The 24,920-nt window shown below is 39.0% G+C and overlaps 1 protein-coding gene across 3 annotated transcripts in view; it reads left to right on the top strand.

Moving 5' to 3' along the window:
* The window catches only part of BRINP3 (BMP/retinoic acid inducible neural specific 3), a 206,039-nt gene that overhangs the window by 40,416 nt on the left and 140,703 nt on the right, over positions 1-24,920 (top strand). The window lies entirely within an intron of this gene.

Raw genomic sequence — 24,920 nt, forward strand, 5'->3', positions numbered from 1 at the left:
TCAAACAGTCAAGCTGATGAATGCCAAACACTGCATTATGCAATGGTTTTAGTGCTACCTGAAAGGAAAGGGAATATCACTATATAGCCACAACTTCAGAAGTGATACTGCTGTAACCTGCTATCCTCCCCCAAATCCCTAGATATAGATTCTTCCCTGTCACCATCTGGATGCAGCTTCCTGGAGGTTTTTCTAAAACACACTTTCACCTAACAGTTGAATTTAAATATAGCCTCTCTGTTGCAGGCTGGAGGGTTAAGTGTCATTTCAGTGTAACAGTCAGCATATGGTGCCTGGCGCAGGAAGAAAGAAAATTGAAGTCGAAGCCAAGCTGTCAGGAAGCTGCTGCATGTCTCTAAGATAAACTGCAGAGTTTCTGCAGTGCTTCGGGGCTCCTTTCTGATATTTATATCTGTATTTGACACTTTTGGAGTGGTCACAAGGTGTCCTTGGAGGGCAAAGAAAAAATTAATCAAAATTTCTGGTGTGCTGGCATATGTAATTAAAAAGCGGTTGAGACGATTGCTGCAATTAGTGAGCAGCTCTTTTCAACTGCAAACCTGGATGAAGAGAGAGTGTTTTGAGCAGAGGGACTCCTCTGAGCAAGGCTCATAGGTGTGCTTGCCCATCTGGCCTCCAGATTTCACAAACCTCTTAGGAACAACAGGTGAAAGGCCAGGTTAGACCCAAGGCAGCCTTTGGGTTTTCCAGCTATTTTCCCTTCTAAGGCAATCTTTTTCCCTATTTGCTTCTTATCACTTTGGTTGACTTAAGAAAACTGGCTTTTAGTGGAGAGAGTAAATCCAACAGAGGGAATGCTGCTCTTGTAAGGGAAAGAGCATTGCCAGGCTTTACTGAATCATTACAGCTTCCCTACAATCTCTTATCTCTTGTGCAGACTGGATGGAAGAGGTTACCCAGAAATTCTGGGGCAGCTGCCTCATCCCTGGAAGTGTCCAAGGCCAGGTTGGATGGGGCTTGAAGAAATATGGTCTAGTGGAAGGGGCAGGGGGTGGAACTGGATGAGCTTTGAGGCGCCTTCCAATTGAAACCATTCTCTTCACGAGATTTAATTCTGCAACCACATGAAAATTTTCTCAAAGAATGGTCTAAGAAACTGATCACCTTGGTTGGCATCAATGGGAAAATCACGGAGTGAGACCTCTAGGAGCACATTTTGGGAATGAGATGGCCACATCCAGAGGCTGACAACAATGTGGGTTGACCAAGGTTAAATCAAGTGTGACCCACCTGATCACCCTGAGGGCACTGACTGCCCTATACCTCCACTGTAGTGAGGCTTTGGACAGGCTCACAATGTGCTTGAGTTCAGCTTTTGATGTTGCAGCCCAGATGGGAGGACAATCACATGGACAGCAAACACAGCTGGTCTGCTTTCAGATGGTCTGGGGTGAGGGGCCCCATCCTGTCCTCCTGTAAACTGAAACAACAGTGGTTCAGATCACATGTGGGGAGGAACTTTTTCTCCATGAAGACAGTTAAAAACTGGAGAGGTTGCCCAAAGAGATGGTGCAGTCTCCATTTTTGTCTGATTTCATCAGGAGGTTGGACCAGTGACCTTCTGAGGTCCCTTGAGCCTGTGGTTCTGTGACCCTTATAACATTGCTGAGCTAGTGAGATGGCACTGATTGCCACTACCAGTGTTCAGAGAATAGTTTTCTCTCAAATATCAGCTTTTCAGTAGACTGAAAACCTCAGCTGTTCCTTGTGTGGGCTCCCCTCCAGATTCTTCACCATCTCTATGTCCCTCCATGCACTCTCTAACAGCTCAAGATCTCTCTTGCAGTGTTTGATGATTGCAGTGCTGTGATGGCAGCTGCATTCAGGGAGGACACTGAGGGTGAGGTGAGCACACTGAATCCTTCAGAAAGATCCATACCACTGTTTTCAACAGAAAACACTTTCCATTTTGGGTAAACGTAGAGGAACTTCTCCCCTAACCTCTCCCAAACCACAGTGAACACCACTTCTGTCTTTACAAAAACACAGCTTTTCATGAAAGAAGGGAAAATGAAACTGTGAGGAAGACACACAATCTGTCTATACTTCTAACTGATGAAAAGCATTTTCCTGTTGAAAAGAGTTTAAAAGTCCTTGTCCAGCTACATTGTTCATTTCTTGCAGAGAAAGGATTCTCCACTGTATTATCTTCAGGATATTCCATTGTGTTTTCTTTATGTATGGCTCAAAGATATCTGCTTTATGAGATGAAAAAATAGTCAGTGGTATATGTATGTATTCTGGGAGATTTACTCTGTGGGTTTAAAAGAGTAGGCTCAGGTCTTTCTGCATTAAGTTCTAGAAAAATGCTGATTTATACAGCTCATTAAGGGTCTCAGAACTAACTTCTAACTGAGAAAATATGGGTGACTAAGCTTATATACCTTTGTTTGAAATAGATTCAGAGTCCAGGGCTTAGAGTGCTTTTTGCAACTGAGAAAACTTCTGCCCAAATCCCTTTTTCCTTATAGATTCATTGTGTGACCATGCACAAATCCTTTAGCCTGCTTTGCCACAGATAAAACCAATTTCCTGCCTCACAGGAATCTGTCAGAAGGAATAAATGTAAATGTGCCCAGGTACTGTGGCAAGGGTAGGGGGTGTGGAAATTAACTGAGCACCACTTTTACTCAATCTGAACTTGTTTGACCTTTCTCATTTAAAATTTAACTTTGTGTATAGGTTTAAGGGGATTGTTTCCTGCATGTGTGTATGTATGTCTTCTCATCTGAATCATCTAGAAATGAAAAACATAGTAGGAGGCAGTAATTGTGATTATAAATTGAGCTTATGATGAACAAGTTGCACTTTTGTTAGCACAGAGGGATGAATTTCTCTTTTTCAAAACCATAATCTTGCATGATTTAATCCTTGGTTTTACAGCACTGTTGGGATTTTCAGTGTACTTGTAGTGTGTGGTAGGTGTGATTTCTACTCAAGGTGTTCTTTGCTCTTTGTAGAAGGAAAAGCAAAGTGATGGATGAAAGATTTAAGGACAAATTGTCCAATCTTTTCACCCACCAAAAAGCAGGACATGGTTTCCATGTGATGGCTTTGTGAGATGTGAGCTGCAGATGAGTTTCTAAAACAGCTCCACACAGATCTCTTGATCAAGCTCTTGGAGCAGACCATGGTGAAGTACAGGGTCAGAAGGCAAGAAAAGCCTGATTCAAGTTTTCTCTGGACTAAAAGGGAGAAGAAGGAAGGTTTATTTCAAAAACTGGAAGCTTAAAGGAACAAAGGATACTATGGATTATCCAATAATTACTAGTTTTCAATGTCACCTGGCCACAGAAGAATTTGTAGGCATTTTTTGGACTCCATCACTATATTCAATGCCTTTTAGCTGCAAGTAAGATTTAGATTCAGAGTGCTTAATTTATGGTTGGATGTACTTCAAGAGAGAGACAGCTGTTCAGCCATGGTTCCTGGGATAACATCATTCACTCAAAGGAGAAGGAGGAATCTTTAATCCACAAATTGTGGGGCACCACTCATTGCCCTGCACTGTGCTGGGTCAGATCAGATGCATTCCACAGTCCTCTTGACCTTAAACCACTTGGATATAAGAATCTCTGAAACAGTGGTGCTCCTTGACCACTGATCATCATCACCCTGTCACTAGAAATGAGGGGACAGTCTGTGCAATGAGAGCAGCTGCTGCACCTTCCACATCCTACCACAGAGCCTTTTAATGCTGCATTTACTTTCCCTCCACTATTTACACTGCATTCCTCGTTGAAAGCACCACACAGGGATTATTTGTTTCTCACTTTCCCCCATGAATCATTTAAGACAACTGGGGGTTGTCATCATGGGGTTTTTTGGTTTTTTTTGATGTGGGAGTCAACAAATATGTATAAAGCACTACAGGCAAGACAAATTTTAACAATTCACATCCAGTTCTTTCACTGTGGTCCCTTTTGAAAATCTGCTTGTTTGACCCAGAGAAGGTGATGACAACTGTAATAAAGTCACTCCAGGAAAGTTTCTCTCATTGATCTGCTTGGACAAACACCAAGGATCAAGATTTTGCAGCGTGAGCTCTTAACAATCTTGGGGACAGTGAAAGGGAAAAAATGTGAATAAGAGGTAAGACACAAATATCTTCAGGAAGGTGGAGACGATTGGCAAGTGGCTTTTGTAATCACCGTCAAAATTTGACATTTCTTCAGCAAACCTAGTAAATGTGAAGAAATGGATCTGGGGAAGAAATATTCTCCCATGTTAAAAATAGACTTCAAATACTGGAGTGAGCAGATTAAATATAAAACTGTTTGTGAATGAAAAATCCATTGAGGGATTATTCAGTTCAGCTGAAGGTCTTTATTGCATTTTTAAAGTGTTGAATTTTGACATTTTCACCTCATTACTCACCCCATTTTCCGGATGATTTAGGAATATGCTGAACAAGAGAGATCCATGTGGGACACAATAATCTTCTCCCTTGTGCACAACCCATCATTTTTTTCCCCTATATTTGTTTCCTGTCTTTTAGCAATCCACTAGAGGATCTTCTCTCTTGTCCCATTGCACCACAGCTTCTTTAGGAGATTTTGGCTAGGAAACTTCTTTAATGCCTTTAGAAAGCTGAGTGCTCTAAGATGAAAGTGAAGCTGTTTCTGTTTGGATAGAGGCAGGAACACCCTCCCCCTGGTAATCCCCTCCAGAAGAGCTGTAATGGGACCAAGCACAGCCAGTGTCACTGCAGCAAAATCATCAAAGCCTGCCCATTTTCCCCTCCATACTGCAGTGGTATCCTGGGACAAATCCTGCCACAGGCAGAGCAACTATTTGTGCCTCACCAGGGACATTTTGCCTAACACTCCCTTGTGCTGTTGATCAGACCCTGTTCCTATTTTCCCAGTGCCTTCCATCACAGCTCACACCCTAAGCAGCAATAAACCTTCATCCCCTGAACCCACACAACCCAAATTCCTGGGTTTAAATCCTGTCCCACACCGAGGAGTCAGAGCTGGGTGAGCACGTGTCCTCACAGCCCCCTCTGATCACATCTGTCTCATTTAATTTGTAGCTGTATAAGATTTAACCTGTAAATGAAAAGTGCAAATTGAATTTCTACTGTTACTCAGTAGGCAGGCCAGGTTGCCTGTGGGCTTGGTAGCAGATGTGCAGTAAAAGAGGCCTCAGTACCTTTCCAGTGCCATTTATGGCGCACAGAAATCCACATGACCCTTGGAATGCTGACTGTGGTACCAACTGTGAACAGAGAAAGAAATCAAAAATGCTTATGTGCAAGGTGGGGTGTCTTCCCCAGGAAATTTCCTGCTAGTAGTCTTGGATAATACAAAGAAACTACACTGAACAACTACAAGAAGGTATAGTGAAAAACACCTAAATATTTTCATGTGCCCCTTGATCCTATAAAAGCTGGCATATGGGTTTTCCACAACACTGTGAAAAAATTGCATTATGACAGTTTATACAGGCTGAGTTATTCTCATGTTTTTATGTGATAGATTTAGAAATCTGTTTTTAAAATGAGTCAACTAAACCCCAATTTTGATGCGGAATTTATCCTGGAGTGGTCATGCATTTTTTCCAAAGCAAAGCATTTGCTTGTGTTATATCAAAATGTCAGTTAGTTTTTATTTTGCATGTTATTCTCAGTCAGAATATCATTCATGTGGTACACAATGATCTCACTGGATAGAAATGTGTTCCATCTCCTGGATTTGTAAATGAAAGCTGTAGTTGGGCACAAGCTGTGCCAAAACTTGTTTTGTTGCTGTCTTGTGCCTTTTTCTGCCTCCAAGGGGGTAATTGTGGCATCAAGTTAGTCCTGTATTTAAGATATTGTAGAGGCAGGAGAGGAGAGAAGGGTAAAGAAGGGTTAAGAAAGTGTGACCCTGCAATTTGTTGGGAAATTAATATTTAATCTGAAAAGCAGCAGTGCTCTCCCAAGTTGAAGAATGTGATATGTCCACTGGGAGTGGCCTTTTGATATTTTCTGTTATCTGTTAGCTTGCCAAAACTGATTAAATTATTATCTTGAAGTGTTCAAGGGCACATTGGATGGGACCCCAGCAAGCTGGGCTGGTGGAAGATGTCCCTGCCCATGGCAGGGGTGGAACTGGATGGTCTTTAAGGTCTCTTCCACCCCAAACCATGCTGCTGAGAATCTGCATTAGGATTCTGTACAATAATATGTTTGCATAGCTCTGGAGCACAGAATCAATGACCAAAAACATAAGGAAGACAGGAAAATGAACAGGGAAAATGCTGCATGATCTTCCCACGCACATCAAGGTGCAGCTCCACCTGTCCATCAGCTTTCTGTCCTTCTTGCTTCAGTGAGGAAGCAGTGCCAAATTCATGGGGTCATTCCACATGCTTCTAGTGTGAGTCACAGAATCCTCTTGCAGAATCATAGAATCCTCTTGTAGAATCACAGAATCCTCTGGTGCAATCATAGAATGGTTTGGGTTGGAAGGGACCTTGAGCCCATCCTGTTCTAACCCCCTTATACCTTCCACTAGACCAACCCATCACACTTTATCTTTTATTTTAGGGACTGCTTAGGCAATGTTCACATTTTATTTCATTGCTGTCTCAGAAGTGTTTTCCAACTATGCTTGGCAATACATTTCTTTAATAAAATCCAATTTAAAAGTTGTTACAGACAGGTTATAAATCATTCTTTTTCTTTGATCTGCAAGAACTTGCTTACTTCTTGCTTAATTGCTTACTTCTTGCTCTAAGGCCCATCCTTGAACACTTCCAGGATTCCAAGTCCTTCACTAAAAACAGAAGGCAGGATATCTAAAAGTACAAGAGACAATGCACAACTAGATCCATGGAATATACTGTGACAAGCTAGTAGAAGGAGAAATACGTATGTGAATATTTCTATGAGAAACCATGACAGCTGTTTTCTTGGCAAGGCTGTGAATGTTCACATTCTGATTTTTGAGCTGATAACCAACGGGGCAATGAAGAAATTTGCTTCCATGGTAAAGCACTGCACAATTAAACCTTCTCAGCTGAGTGCTGAGTGCCTTCAGCTTCCAGGGAAGCTGAGTACCTCACAGGCTTGCATTCCCTGCCAGATGCTTTGTAGATGTTAATCCACCCATCTGTGAACCATCCACTCTACCCCAGCTGGAGGTGGGATACAGAAAACACAGGGAAAATAGCCTGTTAAACCACGGCCATTTCCTATACTTGCACTGAAATGTGTGGCAGGACAGATCAAGGAAATGCATTTGAGAGAGAAACATGTAATTAATTTCTTTTTCTTTTTTTCTCCTCATATTAATATTATAAATTTACTGTCTATTTATTGATTTTATTTAGCTCGTTTAGAACTTTTGAAAGTGCCAGACTACTTAAAAAATCATTCTAAATCATCAAACGAGCAAGCTTGGCAACACATGCAGACTCTGCCCTCTAGATCCAGTTGCTGTGTTTCAAGGGCATTGCTGAGAGAGGTGCTGTGGGGAATGGGAGAAGAGAGCACAAGGGAAGAGTATAAAGTCAACTTCAATTCCTAAAAGGCTTTTTGCCCTGCTAAGAATCCCAGCCAGATGTAATCCAGGGCTCTTACTGAAAAACAGAAACCAAAGAGTCAGAAACAAAAAAGGATTTTATTTCTTAGCCAGCTTGTGTTGGGTTTCAAGTTGCAGCCTGGGTTTAAAGTTCAGCTCCAGCAGGAGAAAAGCAAATCAAGGGTCTGATCAGCTGCCAGTGTTCAGTAGAATATTTCACAGATAAAATATTTTGATTTTGAATCATCATCAACTTCCAACCTTTGATAAGTATTGAACTTCACTCAGACTACCTTAGGACACTTCAGCAGGTATGTTAAAGGAGCCCATGACCTGGGAGGAATTAATATATCACTAAAGCATGACTTTCACTGTTAACTGGTAATATATATATATTTTCTGCAGAAACCAGCTTTTAAGATATTTTTCATCTTTCCTTTTACTCTCTCTTTTCCTCTAAAGCTTTAAAATTTGGTATCTGTCCTCCTCTAGCTAAACTTAATATTTTATCTGAGTGTTGAGATGAAAATATGCAGATTTTAAATAGAAGAAAAGCTGTTTACAGGCGTTAGATTTCCCTTGCTTTCCAATCTGTGCTGCAAAAAGCAATGAAGCTTACTCAAAGTATAAAACACCATTTGCCTTGGACATCTCACCTCCATTTAAAATAGTTTTGCACCTGTCAATGAGGTCATAATTTAAGGCATATTCAAATTGCCTTTTACAGAGGACTGTCACAGCTCACTAATAATTGTCCCTAGTCAAGCAAGGAAATTCATAGGATGTTTTCCTTTTTTTTTTCCAGTGGAAATTGAGAAATGGTGTAATAGGTTATATACCTTAATGTCTCTAAGTCTTGCAGCTCATCACCACTGTAAATAAATTCATTGTTTTCCCATTACTTTTCCATTCCGTTTATTGCCCCTTCCGAGAAATATATTATATTATATTATATTATATTATATTATATTATATTATATTATATTATATTATATTATATTAATTATATTAATTATATTTATTATATTATATTTATTATATTATATTATATTCACACATATGCCTCTAGGAGTTTGTTGAATTCTTATCAGATATCAGGTGAAGTTGCTGCTCTACCCTTTCTATCTGAGAGCTCTTAGCCAGGCCCTTTGGAAGACTGCAGGAGGGAAACATTCCTAGAATGTTCACATGTGGGACACAGTGAAGAGAAAGAGGAGCCTTAGCCCTGAGCAGAGCCATAACTTAAAAATCTCATTGCTTTGGTTTCCATTTAAACAATGTTGGGCTAAAGGAAAGATCTCTCATCTTGCAGAACTGACCCCAGTAGGAAGGGAAGAAAAGTGGTGTACAACCTTGTTGCATAAAAAATCGGTCTCAAAAGTGAAAACAAGTTCTATGTATTTTTGATAGGCTGGAGAGCCTTTGGGTAATTATCAGTATCTTTCCATGAAAAATGGAAATAAACAAACTGATGAATAAGGGCATTTGCAGTAGAGGAATTGGAATGGGTTTAAATTTCTTATCTTCATAGCAGATGATTCCTTTTCTTTACCCTAAACATGTATACTTTTTTTTTTAATTTAATCTGACCAGCTCTTTTTCCTTTTTCTAGCCCCTGGTAAACACAACTGTGAGCCTATAAAATCCCTCTCTCTTTATCTGTTATGGGGATGCAGCAGCAGTTTGCAGCAGCTCCACACATTTTCAAGTCAGTAAAAGTGACACTAGTTCTAATGTAATAAGCTTAGAAACTGCATTTATTTAAGCAGCTAATGACTCTTGCTACAGTAAGTTTTCATTAGCTTGTTTTTTATTTTCTTTCTGTTTTCAAGTCCCCTCTATTGTGTAAAGAATGATGAAGCTTGATACCATGGCAGAGGCTTTTGATTTGCTTGCAAGCAGCAGCAGCTCTTTGAATGGCCTTGAGCTGCACTAGGAAAGGTTTAGATTAGCTGTTAGGGGGAAAAAAATATCACAGAAAGGGTTGTAAGGCATGAAAGGTTTTTTCCAACTTTAGTGATTCCTTCTGGAGGGGGCTGACAGCTGGGCTGTGAGTTAAGAGTTTGGGCTAGCAGGGGAAGAAATTGAAAAGGGGAGAAATTGAAAAGGGAAGGAAGGAAGGGGCGGAGGGAAGGAGGAAGGAAGGAAGGGGCGGAGGGAAGGGGTGGAAGGAAGGAGGGAAGGAAGGAAGGAAGATAGGAAGATTTGCAGTTAGAGAAACAAAACTAATATGTGCCTTCAGGATTTTTGTGAATGCTTTCCAAACCTGTTCATGCAGATTCCTCTGTACCAATAAATAGGATCAACTGTTTATTGTGACCAATGATTTAATTGCAGGCCTTGTCAAAAAACATGCTTGGTTAAGGAAGGTATAAAAGAGGAGAAGAAGCAGCAATAAAAAAAGGCCTTTGATACATTGCTAGGTGTGTAATTTCTGTCCATCTCCTCTATGACAATTCCTTGCCTCTATGATTCCATGAATGGCCAATTCTCTGAATCTTCTGCACCATATTCCCTTTTCCAAAATCCCACGAGTATGTCTGAGGTTAGCCAGGCACATCCAACATTAAGAACTTCTCACATCCATGTAAAGGCACTTGTTTTGCTGTTCCTTGGGAGATGATGTCAGCCTGCAATATTCAAGGACTTTACCCACTGAAGCATAACCCTTCTCCTCATGTAAATATTATTACACTGCAAATAATATTTTGTTTTATTCTTTGTTACTTAAATTGCTTTAGCTGGGGTAATTACACGTGCTTCAGGTGTCTTATGCAGAGGCTGTTTTTGTGACTCTCCTTTTCAGTCATCTCCTTAGACCTGACATGGCCTAACACCTTCCCTACTATCTGGGTAGCTCTGGTTTGAGGGCTTGTTCATCACCAGTAATTGAAACAAGGAAATGAAATCCAATAAATATGTAAATAGAAAGATGTGTAACCACAGTAATAATCTGTATGAGATGTAGAATTTAGCTGACTGTAGCTCAGCTGCCTCTAAATCAGCCTTAGCAGAACATTTAACCAGCTTTTCCTATGTACACTGCTGAAAAGTCTCAACAATTATATAATGATTTTATTTTCTAGGCAGGTAGAACTTTAGTTGCTGCTTTTCTATATAAAGTCTTGTGTGTTTCAGGGCATCCTGACAGTTCAAAGCAGGGCATTCTTCATTAAATGCTCTCTACTTTGGAAGTGTCCTCCAAGCCACTTGGATTTTGTGCCTTTCAGAAGTATTTATGCATTTCTCTGTGCCTTTGTGGGATTAGATTGCAGGATAGAAATATGTCAGATTGGACTTTTAAAAGTATTTCTTTAGCTTTCAGGTGTCAAAGCAGATATTTGTTTAGGAAATAGGTAATGAACAGTGGACATAATAAAAAGTCAAAGCCTGTTTTCAGTAAGTATGGCCAGGGACCATATAAATACTGTTAGAAAAAGTAATGTGAGCTGCACTGCAAGGTCTCACTTCCAGTTTTAGCCATACTGTGTTTTCTCATTAAAACAAGGAGCAAGAAGTAGGTTGTGAATCAGCGGCAGCGTTTCCTAAATTGACCTCGCCTTTGGTGCCAGTAATAGAACTGGGTCTTTATGAGTGTTCATGCCTCTTAACATGCCCAGCTGGGCCATGTCTTTATAGGCACTTATGCTATTTGCATCACAGTGGCAGGACAGATGAAAAAAGTCCTGGGGCCATGCAGCTGCCATTTCTTTAAAGCACCACCACTCCAGCACGTTTAAGGCTTTAAACAAAATGTGTTTTAATGGGTTCCCTCTGTGTTCAGACTAAAAAAAAAAAAATAATATAAGCTGACACGCTGGACTTGAGTGCAAAAGACTCCAGTGTACCTGCTGGGATGGAAGAATCTGGAATATAAGAGATGAAGGAAACATTTGAGCACCTGGGTTGTCCCAGCTGTCCAGTGTGGACAACCCACTCCTTCCACTGTCAGCAGGGAGGATTCTCCTAGGAATGCAGAGGAAGAACTTACTGCTTTCCTTGGTGAGAAAATGCTGTTCTAGGGGCTCTGAAGAGAACTGATATATGAGACACCAGGAATTGAAAATAATTCAGCAAGTCATTCAATGTGGGTTTATGGATAAAGCTACCAATAAGCCAAATTGCAGAAGATGGGGTAAAAATCAGTAGCACTAATAGTAATGCTGTAATAGTTGTCAACTCTACAGATATTTCTTATAATTGAGAGAGAAAAAAGTGTTTCAATAGTTGGAAAAGATCTATCTATAGAAATAATCACACATGACTGGAAGATATACAATCCATAATCTGTCTGTCTTGGCCAAAGGGTTCCTTTAACACTGCTTGACCCAAAAGGCACAGAAATGTTAAAGGAAAGGGATGGGAGCCCCAAAGCCTGACTCCCTTTCCATTCATGAAGTTTATTTTCCCTTCAGCTCTACACTGAGAAGCTGCTTTTTGGTTCTTTGCCTGTGACTGACTGGGCTGCCATGAACTGAAACATTTTCATATTTCATTTCAGCAGTAGTTTCACTCCAGTGGTGGATGAAGTGATTCAGCTTCAGGGCCTATATACACCTCAAAGTTATTCTGAGACCTTAATGCTATTTTGTATTTTAAAAGCCACTACACAAATGAAATTTTTTTTCCATATTAATCAAAGTCAAAATTGCTTATTTTAGTTACTTTATTCTCAGTTGAGAAAACACAAATAGTGCAAATTTTAAATAGTATCCTTCCTGAACCAAACCCATGGTGTCTTTATCAAGATGTTCTGTTTTTCTTGTTGGCTCTTTTCCTCACATTTCAATGTACCATCCCATAATAACAGCATCACTGTCTGTGTTAGTTATTAAATTAGCTTGAGCCAAGACCAGGCAATAAGTAAAGGATGGTTCCTTCTGCCTCTAGTAACTAAAAATGCTGCTTATGTTAAGAAATAATAAAAATTATTTTACCTTATAGTATAGATTAATTGAAAAAATAATACATAAGAAGGTTATAAGGTTAAATTGTACCTAGTAGTGAATGGAAAAAGAAGTCTTTTGATATTTCATATTAACAGAGCAGAAGAAGTTTTGGTTTTTCTTTTCCTCTTATTATCACCACAGATATCAAAGTCCATGGATACATGAAGTATCTTGGGTGTCACTATAGCATTTCCAGTGTGTGCAGCACATCTCACAATTCAGGTTAAAGAGGAGCACAGGAAGCAAGAAATGCATGCATGGCAGCCAATAATCTGTTCTGAAACCTGGGCTGTGCTTGTGACAGTATTTTGGACTAGTCACCTTCCTGAGGGGATTCTCAGAATTAATTTTTGGGATCCTAAAATATTTCAGTTAACATGGGATTTGTCTTTAGGCAAATGAGTAACTTTGGCTTATTGGCTAAAATTATTTTGATGAGACTGAATTGAAATATTGAAGAAATATGCAGAGCAATGTCCTTTATTAAAATAAAGTTGTGTATAGGTTTTGTAAGTTCAGTCTTGCAATCTTGTTTTATTTTAAGAAGATAATGCCTATATATCTGTGCATGTGGATTTTAATTTAAAACTGATTTTTATTTACTTGCATTGAAAAAAAGATAGGAAACACGTCTTTTTTCCTCTCCACAATTCCAGTAAAATCACCAGATATTATATTGGACAGTGTAAATGACATTGTATTCTGTAATGACATTGTATTCTGCTGTAGGACGAGTTGTAGCTGTGACAGAACCATATGAGTGCAGGGACAGCTGTTTATAGTGGAAATTTCTGTAGGTATGAGGAGGTTACAGAAAAGATTCAATATACAGCTAAAATATACAATCCAAAATGTGTTGCAGGTAGTATAAAACAAAGAGATTGCTGAAGACTGGAGGATAGGGATGTGAAATGCAAAGCCTGGGAGGGCTGTTTCATGTTTTTTTTTTAATTTAGTTGCATTATGTATTTAATTTCTTCATCCTCTGTTAGAACTTTGTTATTTTTATGGTTTAGTTTCTCTCCCTTTAGTAATTAATGGGTGATATTAGAGAAATGGAGTATTTAAAAAGAAAAAGCATAGGTTTAATATTATTTTAAATGTGCAGATAAAACAATTTGTTTAGTGACAATAGAAGTTCAAAGGATGCTTGTTTTGGTGTTTGTTGTTATACTGATTTTCTCACTTGGAAAGAGAATTACCATTTAGAAAAAAACATGAAAAAAGTCAGCAAAAGTCGATGTTATTGAAAATTATATTTTAATTGTACTCTCTTTAATGAAGCAATTTTCATTTTCAGAAAAGTAATGACCTTCTTTGAAAAATAATCTTTGCTATCCAATATCAACAATATTGCAAAGCAAGTTTTGCATGTGTGATAACTTTTGGAGCTACATCTTTGGATACAAATGTCTTTCCACAGTTTGCATGACCTTAATAACAAACTTCTGAAATATAAAGATATTCTGAAACCATAGCAGATACCTTCCTATACCTTCCTATACATACATATAATGTATATATAGGAATTATACATTATACAGCATGAAATGAAGCCTGAAATTTATCCATAGTGGAGACACCTCCTTGTTTTGGTGCTGAAAAGCTTTGACAATTATCTGGGTTACACCTTTGGAAGTGAAGAGCCTGTGCTGGTATTGTTTGGACTAATTACAATAATATATTTAGATTTAGGTTAGATATCTTGGAAATCTTTGCCTATGAGGGTGGTGAGGCCCTGGCACAGGGTGCCCAGAGAAGCTGTGGCTGCTCCTGGATCCCTGGCAGTGTCCAAGGCCAGGCTGGATGGGGTTTGGAGCACCCTGGGATTGTGGAAATGCCCATGGTTGACCTTAGAATGACTCTAAAATGACCTTAAGATCCCTTCCAACCCAAACCAGTCTGGGGTTCTGGAGCCAGCTGGGACAGTGGAAGGTGTCCCTGCCATGGCAGGGGTGGCACTGGATGGGCTTTGAGGTCCTCCCAACCCAAACCATTTTGTGGCTCTTTGGTTCTGTATTTCTGTTCATGGCCCTTCAGGTGCAGTAGAACACACCAAAAATGGAAATATGTTTGGGAATGCAGTGTGGTTTTGGGGGAAGAAGGGTGTGAGGTGGTGCCACACCAGTTCCTCTGGTGCCAGAAATCTGAATCCTGCTCAGTCTTTGCTGCCCCATCACAGAGCCAGGCCTATGTGGTGGAAAGCTGTGAAAAGAGGTGCTCTGTGGCAGGAACTCTCCTGTCCCAAGCTGTTAGCTCATCTCTGCATTCAGGTGACTTTGATGGACTCACTAGGGCTGGGCTCAGCCTCTGGAACCTGCATTGCAGCAGCACCTGAGTGCCTCAGTCTGGGCATTTTGCTCGAGTGAATTGTGTGTGCAGGGTTTTGCAGGGAACAGAATAAATTCAGAAATGCTTCTACCAGTAAAACCTTCAGGGATTAATATTCTTTCCTTCTAAAATGTTTATTCTTCTAAAATGCTGTGCCTTGGACAGGGAGAGCCAACTGATTAATTCTGGAAGGTTTTCTTCCCTCTTGTTTCTGGATTGCTGTCTGAAGGTAGAAACACAAACTGTACAGGGGTGCTCATTAATGCAGAAATCCTTCTGAAATGCACTTAAATTGTCCATGACACAAACATAGTACTTACCATCCCATGTACAGTGACAAGGCTTTATTTCTGTACTTTGTGATTGGCTCTATTAAACCCCAACATTTCTTGACTAATTTTTTTATATTTGGAAACAGAGAACTTTCTTATAAACTTCTCTGCATAGTGGTTGGTTACAAATTTGTTTGGTCTTCCTTTAGATTTACACTGATATGTCAAGCACGGTTTGGATATTTTCTTTAAAGATTGTAAATTCTAAATATTAATTATGAGTTAATTCTAAATTTTTTATCATTATTTTTGAGATAGATTCAAATGTTTGTTTTTAGTAGAGTCTGCCATGTTTTATTTTGAAGGTCCAGAGTCCTTACAGCTATATCATGATTCTAGTCAAGGAAAATTAAACTGATGTTATTTTTTGAAAGATTATTATTAAATAAATTTCCTAACATGAGCTAGGAGTCAGTGTATTGATAACTGTTAACTGTACTGGTAAAATTCAAGTCAGAAAGTGACAGATAGAAAACAATGCATAAATTAATTTTTAATTTCTCTCTTACCTTTTCCAGTTGCTTTGAGTTTTGTATATTTTAAAGGTTGGAGGGCTTGATATTATTTATTAATTTCTTAAATCTTTAGCTGGTCATTAGGAGCAGGAGTTTGGTCCCTTGGGGTTGTTCAGAGGAAGAAGAGATCAACAGAGCTCAGTCTCAGGCAGGCTTGGGCTCAGGCTCCTGCTGAAAGATATCATTAATTTTCAGGATGAATTGGAACATTGCAGGGATTCTGGCTTTTTTGGCAAGTGCAACTAACATCCCTTTCTAAATCTGAACAATATCACAGTGTGTGCTTGCACAGGCTGGGCTGACAGGGTATTCTTAATGGTGAAATAATGAACAATGAAAAGTCATCCTGTAGCAGACTGTCAGGACAGGAGGAAATGGCCTTAAGTTGTGTCAAAGGAGGTTTAGATCAGATATGAGATACAATTTCCTCACAGAGAGGATAGTCAGGCTTTGTCATGGGCTGCCCAGGGCAGGGCTGCCTTGAAGGGTTCAAAAATTGTGTGTTTGTGACACTTGAGGCCATGGTTTAGTGGTGAACATGGTGGTGGCGCTGGCTTGATTTTCCAACTTTAACAATTCTGCAATTCTGTGAAATGCAAGCATAAGAAAGAGAAGAAGAATTTAGCTACTTTTCAGGGTTTCAAGCAGCACCCAATCTACTTGTATCATAAAGTGATGAAAGGGGTGATTTTCAGCAAGCTGACATTAGTCTCATGTAATTTATATCCATTTTCTGTTTCTGCAAATGCTTTGCCTGTGCTCCAGAAAACAAAGGAGTTTTTCCCAGGCAGCACTGATGGCAGGGTTTTATTTCAAGAGCAGGTCCTGTGCTAGCTCCTTATCACTTTTTAAGATAATCTCTGTTTTGATAAATGAATAAACACTGAAGTGTTTATCCTCAGTAGGTAACTTCCATCTGTTTGAGGGAGGCATTGCAGGTTTACCATGTCTCTCTTTTCTGTACTATTTCCAGCACTTACCACGAGCAGTTTTAATTATTTGTAGCAATATATGTTCTCTGGACATTTACTGCTGTTAAACAATTTTTAGAGGACATTCCTATAGTTTTTCTTCCAGCCTGCATGAACAGTAAATATCCTTAGCAGAGCTGAAGTTCTCTCAACCCCTTTTTCCCCTAAATATCTTTTTTATTCCTAGAGCAGCTGATCTGCTCTCACAACATCATTATTTTTATAAATTCAGCTCATAGGTGTCTAGTTCCAAACACTGCAAGGGTTTTGTTGATCACTCTCTGTTGCAAATAATTATTCTGTTTTATGGACTCATTTAGAAAGGATTTCTTGCTCTATATACACTTTTCACCTGATATAATTTAAATTATTGTGATGATGTCTCTGGTCTCCTCGAGAGCCAGATTTGATACATCTGAAATACAGTGAGTTGCTTAGGCATGGCCCACTGAATGATTTTACACACTCATATGTAAAGTGTATAATATAATATAATAAATATAATATAATTAATAATATATAATATAATATAATATAATATAATATAATATAATATAATATAATAATAATATATAATATATAATAATATATAATAATATATAATAATATATTATATAATAATATATACTATAATATAATAATATATAATAATATAATCCCCAGCCTTGGTGGTTTTCACCACCCAGCTGAATGAAGTTTTGTGCAATCTGCTCTGGCCTCAGAGTTGCTCCTGCTTTGGGCAGGAGTTGGACAACAGATGTCCTGAGATTCCTGTGTTCCTACTGACACAACCAGCACCTGTTCAGAACAAAATGTTGTGGATTTGGTTTTGGGTTTGTTTTTTTCAGGAAAAAAAAATGAAGCCACAAATGCTCTGCAAGAGTTACACACTCGAGTAATTTAATTATTTTCTCTTTCTCTCTGTTTTTTTTTGGTTTTTTTGGTAGGAATATTTTTTCCCCCAGTTTTTGTAGATTGCATATCAGGGGCTTAATTTTCCTCAGGTCTTTTCTTCAATCTTTCATTCATGGATAGCCCATCAGTGCCAGTCATACCTGTAAAGGAAGGTGTGATGAATTTAGCATTAAGCTTTCTTTACAAATGTGGTGGCAAATGTGTAATGTCTTGATGACCTCCCCTTAGGTTTTCATACACATAATTGTTCCCAAGTCTTGCAAAATCCTCCCATTCAAAAAATTTTATATTGCACAGAGAAATGTAAATTTACCTTATGGCAAAAATAAAAAAAATGATTGTGAAAATCAGTGTAAAGCCAGTGTAGCCATGTGCTGGACCTGTGTTTGCTCAGAGGTTGTGTCCTCAGCAGGGGTCTCAGACAGGGAATTCTCTGAACAGGGAGTTCAGGATCTCTTCTTCTGTAACCTCTCCACCCACCACTGGTCATTTGGAAGTAGGATTCAGAATTCATGTGTAAAATACTTTCTGCTTTACAAGATTCGTGAGTTTTGTGTTGTGGTAATCAATTTTTCCCCCCTTTAATAGGATTTATTTTTCAGATTTATGTCTTTTACTTTATGCTCATTATTTTGGCCATATCCTTTTTTCATCTGGGATTCTGAGTGTCTGTTTGTTCATTCTCTCTCCATTCCCATCTCAGGAGTGGTGTGAAGGGTCTGAGCACATGGCACCGGTGTGGTGCCCCACTCTCAGAATCCCTGCTTTGGAATGGTGCCATTACATGATATTTATCTGCATGAAATTGAAAGGAATCTGTCTTTAGTAAAACACCTTTGCAGCTGTGACCCTGCCATTACAAGGCTTTCATCAAAAGGAAACACATCTCTGGGGAAAATTGCTGGTTCTCAAGTGTCTCTCCCATCCTCAGTGCCCAAAGCAAGCCCAGTGTAGAGTTTTGGGTCACAAAGCAAGCTCCACAGGTGATGATTTGCTTCCCAGCACGTGGTTTGATTAGACTGCTTCAGTTTTGTGTTTGATTGATTCTTTTCACAACTGCAGTAGGGAGGGAAACTACAATTTATTTACACCTAGCTGAAAGAAAAGTGGAACTCAGATTTAAGGTATGAAAGGTCTGGACTTGAAAAAAGTCACTGTTCCAGTGCCTGGCCACCCTCTGGGGGAAGGACTTTTCCCAAAACCCACCTAAACCTCCCCTGACACAGCTCCAAGCTGTTGTGCAGAGTTTTAAAGTTTTCCATTTGGGTATTTTTTCCAGCATACGTTCCCCATTTCAATGGTTTCAGAGTTGTGATGCTATAAAAATTAGATTATGACAAAATCCAACCATTCAGTGTCACATGAGACATGAATCACATGAATCACAGGATCATTAAGGTTGGAAAAGAGCTCTAAGATCATCAAGTCCAACCTTTGGCTGATCACCAGAGTCATGCTATGAGATAGATTAAATAAAACCCAATAAGAGACAGATAAAAGATTGTAAAGATCTTGGATAGCAAAGCTGATTAGGTTTTCACATAACAAAAATACACCAAATGAAGTAATGTATTTAATTTAATGAAAGTGAGGCTACAACCATTAGGAGACTGGGCCCATAGTTTTGAGCTGATCTTTGCTTCTTAATATGCTTCTATGGTTGTCATGATAGAGGCTTTACCCACCATCCCCTGATCAGCTGCAGCAGGTAAATACTGTTTTATTTGTTTTATTACCCCTTAAATTAAAAAATTGTAAATTTGGATCTGTATTTTACCAAAGCTGATTTCATATTCAGGACTTTTTTACTAGCGGTCAAATTTATGCACTTTCTACTTTCCAAGGATTTAAATATAATGAGTTTTAGAATCTCTTATTATAAACACAGCAAATTATTCACAGGATAATGGATGGAGAGTGATGAATTACCAGAACATAAATCTGTAGCATTCACTCATGGTGGGAAATAACAGAGGAATGGCAAGGCTGATTTATTACTTGCTGGTGTATCTATTCCTGTTTGTGAGTGCTAAAATTAGAGTACGTAGAAAAATTTAATTAAAGTTATTAAAATGAGAAAACTATTTTCTGTTTTCTATTCCATAGCTGTAAAAGTTTTTCATTTGCTCATAAATTTAGGGATAAGTGTAACATTCATCAAAGTGTAAAGAACAATGTTAGACATAGAGCTTATTGTAAATCTCATATTTCATCAACAGAAAGGATAATATGTGTCAGAGAGTGCAAGAACTCTGGGCTTTAGAAAGCCTAGCACAGAAAGAAACCATATTTCATAGCTATCTGAAATCCTCATACAGACAAAACACATTAAATCCATTTGAATGTTAAAGTAGTACATATAATATTGGCATGATGATTTTATTTCATTTGAGCCATGACTCTTCAGTACATTGGAGAAGTCTCCTTGTGATAAATTTCAGAACCTCTTTCTCTACTGTGTTCTAAATTCTCCCAAAAAGCAAGAAAAACCAGCAGTATTTACTGGGAAGGAAAAATATGTCCTTTATTTGATGCTCCAGCATGATCCACATCTAGAGGAGGAAAGACACTTACAACAAAATCTTTCCAATTCTACCAAAACCACTTTTCTATCAAAGGAGATCATGGGGGAAAAAATGAGTTAAGAAATGGCTTTCTCCTTTCTTGATGGGCTTTTATTCTCTGACACTGTATTTTATTGATTTCTAACCTTCAAGCAATTTGAATGAGTTTTGCAGGGAACTGATACGGAATCTCTCTGGAAACAGCAACGAGTTTTACCCAGGGAAGGGAAATATAGTTGGCAATTAGATCAGTTGCCCAAGTCTGAAATAAAAGCCAGCCCAGGTAAGGTTTAGCTTCTCAGACAGTGCCCAGCTCTGATTGGTTATCCAGAGTCAAACTTCAGCCCAGACTTAGGGAATATTTTGCCACTTCAAGAATTTTCAGCTCTACTTAAGAGCCGGAGCTTTTGTTCTCAGAGAGGGAATTTTTCTGCTGAGCCAAGGACATAAAGCAGAGTTTAAATTCAGAGCATTCTTAGGGCTGCCTGTACTCCTGGAAGGATTTATTAGCTTGTAGTACCAGCAGATATTTAGCCAGACTGCACTGGCACAGTTCCATGGGGAAATGCAGCCCATGGACAGCCTGCAGAGGGGGAAAGTCACGAAAAGCTTGACAAATCCAGGCAAGATCAGTGAGCTGAACAGATGAAACAAGATCCTAACCAGTGATCAAATGGCTGTGTGAGCTCCTAGCTAAAGGAAGGCACTTGAACAATTTCCTGCATTTCCTGGGAATGTGTGTTCCCGTGGTGTCTGCTCCTTTTCAGCTCATGAGAGATCAAGGTGGTTTCCTTAAAGATGTCATTTGAGTAGAGCAGAAGGGGAGCATTTCAATCCATCTGATAACGTCCCTTGAATCAATATACTCTGGTTTTTTCCTTCTTCTCTCCTTTCAGATATTTCCTATAGTTTAACCTTCTAAAAAGTCTTTTGCTCTACACCAGAGGCTCTCCTTGTGCTCAGGGAAGAGAAAATTCTTCAGGGTGAGGTGAGGAGGAATAGCTCACATAGGCAGCCAAAAGGAAAAGGGTGAGAAAATCATGTGGGTCAACAATAGTAGAAAAATATATGGAAAGCATTTTGATTGACCCACAGCATTTCTCATCTGATGAAGTGAGGGTTTTGCACAGACAGCAGAGCTGTGAGAGCTGCCAAAAAACTTTCACATATGTTGAGAAGGAACATTGACCTGTACAGAGAAAGCATATGGATACTTTTATATATAAAAATATGTATATTTAAGTAATAAAACAGGAAGTTGGAAAAAGACACATTCATCATCCCTGTTTCTTAGATGGCTGCAATGAAGCACAAAGGTCACATAAAAACTCTCAGGGGATTAAAATACTAAGCTATCATAGGCCATATATTGAACTTTTACTACCCTGCTACCTTCTCTTCAATTCCATGAGGATATTTAGAGCCTTTAAAGCAGTGGCAGGAACACACACTGGGACAGGGAATTCCATGAACCTCTCCAAGTAAGATGCACATCCCTGTTTTAAATGGTGCACTGTGCCTTGCAGGCAATCACCTGACTTCAATATGTTCATTTGAGGAGTATGCAAACAGCCTATATAAATTCACAAAATGCTCTGTAGTTTTTGCAGGCCATAAAAGCAGTTTTATTTAAGGATAGTTTTGCATCATTGCTTGCTTGGAATAATTCTTACCTGAATATTTGGGCGCTTCTACATCATTATTTGCTTGAGGAAAATGGTTAGTTTAGAGCAGTAGGATAACAGAAATGGAAATAAACTTGTGTATGTAGGAATGCTGACCAAGCTTTAGCTCAGTAAGAATACCTAAATTAAATTCAGGCAGTGCAAGTTGCACACAAATGGTTCATTACCAATACAGAGATTAAGAATTCTTTTTTCTTCTTTCCACAAGAAGAATTAAAAAAAATCTGAGCTAAAATAACAACAAAATCAGCAATCCAAGCCCTTAGGTAAGTTAGAGTTGAGTGAGTCCACAAAAATCTGCAATTGAAGATGAAGGACAGAAATAATTATTTTTTTTTTGTGTCATTTCTGTTTCATCAGATTTGCCATTTTCCAAGGATAGCGAGGGATGGACATGCTCTCATAATAGTTCTGAATTAAACACCTGAAAAGGCAAGCAGAAAATGAGTCACACTGCTTTGTAAGATAACTGGAGCTTAAATGGTGAATTCACACAGTCATAAAATAATCTGGGATAAAATATTCATACACAGCCCTTTGGGACAAAGTTACCTTAAAAACAAAATTATTGATGCATCCAAATTTCCAAACCACTAATGATACCTTCAAGAACAACAAATAAAAGCTGTAATTTTCACAGAAATCTTCCTAAAATTAATAATAATTTTCATTTCAGCGCAGCTTGTATTTTAGTATTGGCCTATTAAAAAATTTGCAAAATAAACCAGTTTTAGACAAGCCACTGTTTGGTTTAACTTCCTGTTAGAGGTCATGATCAGGGCTGTAGTAATTCAGAAGTAAATCATGAGTTTCCAGAGGGTATGGTGACTTGGAAGTGTTCTTTGCTCCAGCATTAATATGCAAATAAAAATATTTGTGAAAATGTGGCAGTAGAGAACTCCGAGGGCATTGCCAGGGTGTACAGACCAGCAGTGAGAAAGGCAAAAATCTCAGCTCAACCTGGCATTGGATGTTAAAAAACTACAAGAAAAAGTCCATCAAGTATTGAAACAATAAGAAGAAACAGAGGAAAAATACAGGCCCACAGTTCAACAGCAGAAATGTGACCAGCAAAGCTGAAAAGATGGAGGATCTGAGCACATCCCTCACCTGTCCTCACCAGCACTGTTGGACCCCAGTTTTTGGGAACACCAATGCAGCTCCATGCAAGCAGACCCAGCACCAGTGAAGGAAGAGTTGTGTGTGAGCCATTGAGGGGCTTGACCCTTACAAATCCTGAGGATGTCAAAAGAGTTGGCTGGTGTAATTGTGAGGCTGCACCCCACGGCCTTCGAGGAGTTGTGGAGGTCAGGGGACGTCCCAGAACGAAGTTAATGTCACCCCTATCTACAAGAAGGGCTTAAAGGAGGATTGAGGAAATTACACATCCATCAGTCTTGCTTTGTGCCCTGGGGAAGTTAAGGAAAACCCTCACAGGTCAAGACAAGTCACTTTACTCACAAAAAAGCCAAAGGTTGTGCATGCAAGCAATGAAACAATAAGATTTTATTCTCTATCAGCAACACACATCCATAATTCTTCTTTTTTCTGTGTACCACCCCAGAAATTTCTGCTAAGAGCTAGATTCTGATACCCAAGATCATCAAGATTAATTAATATATATTTCATAGGTATCTCACCTACAAATACATGTGTTATTGAAATCAAAACTTTACTGAGTAAAGTAGTGTAAGTGTTATATATTTGATGGCAGTGAAAAAAAAAGCATCAGGAAGTGTCTACCAGCTTTCTAGACTAACTTAAGCCTGTGATATCAACACTGTTTTTATCACATATCCTAACACAACCCCATAAAAGCTATAACAAAGAAAATTAACTCCAAGCCAGCCAAACTCAGTACAGAGAGACATGTGTCTCTTAAAATCATAAAAGAGCTATGGCAAACTTGTATTTTCTCTTTGAAATGGATGGTTTATGAAGACCATCTGATTCAAAATATGTGTAGTATGGACCAGCATCTGTTTCTGCATTAAACAGACATACATTGAGTGTGCTCATGGTTGCATAAGGCTTCAGGAGAAGTGAGGAAGATCAATACATGGATTTGTGTGGGAAAACTGGCCTGGTTTGGATTACAAGCAAGCTGAAGGTATTGACAACATATAAAAAGTAAATATGATATAGACTGGACACCATTTGCTTTCCAAGAGTGAGCTTCCTAGAATCTATGTGGATTCCAGACTTGCTCAAATTACATTCATTTGGAGTTGTTTTCACTCTGGAAAGGAAACATTTGATTTTAGGTGCATTCTTCAGCATTTTAGGATTGGCTTTAGAAGACCACTGTCCTCTTGCAGGGTTTAACTCAGCCCCTGATGGGGGCCAGGGTGTAGCAGTGGGACCTTGGGGCTGCTCAGCTGTAACTGCTGGGGTCAGCTGATGAAGTAGGTTTAGTTTTGATTGCCACTGTCATCCTCTGGACAGGGAAAGAAACAGTGCTGGAATATTCTGCTGAATTATCTGGAGTCTGCTTGTTCTCAGAAGTGATTCACACCGGGGTTTTTATAATCTCTTCACAGATTTTACTTGTGGGAGAAAAGTGGCTGGGAGAAGAAGCTCTTCAGTGAGACAATGATGATAAATGTTCTCCTAGATAGTTTTGTCCTATTCTCCAAATTTGCTTTTAGCAATGCACCTGATTCCAGCAGAGCCAGGCTTCTAACTGAGGCTGGGGCCATGAAAACTTGATTATGTTGCACTTTTTGGTACAACCAACTCTTCTCTCTTGCCCTGGGGGCTGATGGGTGCTGCTCGTGTGTCTGAAATAACTAATCATGCTTTGGAAAATCATTGGCAATGAGTTCCTAATTAATGACTGACCCAGCTGTAACTTAAACATGTAAAATTTGGCATATCTTGAAAGCTGCTGCTGATGTCACAAGGCTGGGTACATCAATATGTTGGTGCCACCAGGATTTATATTGTTTGTGCCAGAGGGACATTTCCAGATTGAAAATAGTCCAAACAGTAATGAATTGAAGGCAGCAGGTTTCATTCATTCCAAGAAGAAAAAAAAAAGGTTGTTGTTCTATTTCTCTAGAGTCTTATATTGTTGTTATCAGATTTGTAAAGTCCATACCTCTTTGGTGTATTCTCATGGCTGCAGCT

This window comes from Agelaius tricolor, unplaced genomic scaffold (assembly GCF_023055355.1).
Source record: "Agelaius tricolor isolate 1412-34295 unplaced genomic scaffold, bAgeTri1.0.p SCAF_11, whole genome shotgun sequence".
In the NCBI taxonomy this organism is placed as follows: domain Eukaryota; kingdom Metazoa; phylum Chordata; class Aves; order Passeriformes; family Icteridae; genus Agelaius; species Agelaius tricolor.